Raw genomic sequence first — 2,151 nt, forward strand, 5'->3', positions numbered from 1 at the left:
GGAATGACACCTGCCCGTTTGCTCTTAAATATAGAAAACCAGGGCTGAAGCCATTGACTCCTGACCCCTGCATAGCCCTACTCACTTGGTCGAGTTTCTGTGATGTTCAATGCTGATAAGGTGACCTTTCTGTGCTTGTTTCCATTCGTAGGAGCCATGTGACACGATTCACGTATGTGCACACTCTTTAGAAAGATATCCATGTTTTTCTTTGGAATGATTTTCAAATATATTTCAGTCTCTTTAATGTGGAAATCTCTTACCTTTCTTTTTGTTTTTAAGGAGCGGCTGAGCTAAGCAAAATGAAATAAATTTAAAATCATCTTTAAAGCCACATGTTTCCTAATTTTGATTTTGTTTAAAAACCAGAAAAATCTTAAACCTAGTTTTCCTGATCTTTTTCCCCCTTCCTATAGTGGTATATAAATTCTGTACATTTGTTTATAACTTATACTCCTCACGGCCAGTAACTGACTGGCTCAGAAGAAAGAATATTGGCACCATTTTGACGAAGAATAACTTATGCTGTGGAAGCAAGCCATCTTCACTGAAAATCACATTTTGAAATCCCATGGCTTCATCAGTGGGTGAGTCCAAGTCTAGGGTCAGGTTTGGGTTCAAATTCCAAATCCCAGCTTTGCATGGGAAGAATGCAATTAAGTTGTGAACAACTTATTGTGGCTTGCCTGTATTAGTAAACTTCCCCTAACAATCCAGAACTTATCATTTCAAATAAATCCAAATGAACTTACCTTATGTACAAATAGTTTGTGGTACAGAATAAACATGATTGCTGGGAGAAAAAAGTTGCCTATCATTAGCATATGAACAATTTATAAATTATGGTTATTTTAAAGTACAGGTGATGTGATTTTAGTCATTTAAAAAGGCATAGGGTCACATAGCTTGTCAAAGATAATTTTGGGTTTAAAAATTTATAGGGAAGAGACTCTGGTGCACACAATGATTCATTGTAACACAATACAGTAGGAAGAGCATTAATCTAAATGTTCATTGGTAGAACTGGGTAAATAAAATGTGACACAACTATATTGTGGATATTATGTATCCATTTAAAGGGTGCAGAGTTCTGCATAAGTAAAAGATACACTGTTTAGAGAAAGAGGCTGAAGAATAGTATCATACAATGTGTGAAGAAAAAAGGAAAAATCTACTTACATTGGAAAATATATGGAATATTTCTGCCAAAATATAAGATATAATAATAAGAATGACTGCCCTCCAGGGAGATAAATCTGTGTGCCATGGGGGCTCGCCAGGGGCATAGTGGTTGAGATGCTGGACTCCCACTGGCAGACCGTGGGTATTGGACCTGGTGGCTTGCAACTCGTACTGGGCAGCTGACCCCAAATCCGAATATGTAGGAGAAAGGATTGTGGTGTCTCCATCCCCCTTTCTGTCACTCTGTCTCTTGGTGAGCACATAGGCCCTATGGCAAAAATAAAAAAATAAAAACAAACCATGTACCAAGAACACAGGAGGAAGGGAGAACAACTTTCCACTCTGCCCTTTAGAGTTTTGTGCTGTGTGCATACAATAACTACTTAAATTTTTTTGTGTGTGTGAAGGAAATCCAAGTGCTAGACTTTCTTTCTCCGTAAAAACACAAGAAAGCACCCTGTCAACTAAGAAAACCTTTTCTTAAAAACATTTGAAAGGTTTGGGTTGCCCTCCCATCTTCCATCGGGTATGACTGTAGTTGGTTCAATTTTTACCCTAAAGAAAGAGATTGGACCTATCCCTTCCCTCTTTAAAGAACTGATCACGTGTTCTGAAAGTGACATTCAAAAGGATACTAAAGAACTCACTAAAGAGAAAAGGGAAAAGAAAGACAGAGGACGCCAATAGGACACAAACGTTTATGTGATTTTAGCCATTACAACGGTAATTCAGAAATATCTCAAATGTTACATTGATGTCATCAATATTACAAAAAGAGGGGAAAAAAACAAAACAAAACTAAAGAAGTGACAGGCAACAGTGAAGAGCACCAGAGAACCAGCCCGCACCTATGTAGACCACGCTGCTTGTGTTCCACCGCCCGGGGATTCTGGCTGGCACACCCCACCGCCTCGCTTTCCTTAGCTTTCCCCACCCTGCCTCGCCAGAGAGTTCAAGACTCGGCCTCGC

This window comes from Tupaia chinensis, unplaced genomic scaffold (genome assembly GCF_000334495.1).
Source record: "Tupaia chinensis unplaced genomic scaffold, TupChi_1.0 Scaffold138812_1, whole genome shotgun sequence".
NCBI lineage: Eukaryota > Metazoa > Chordata > Mammalia > Scandentia > Tupaiidae > Tupaia > Tupaia belangeri.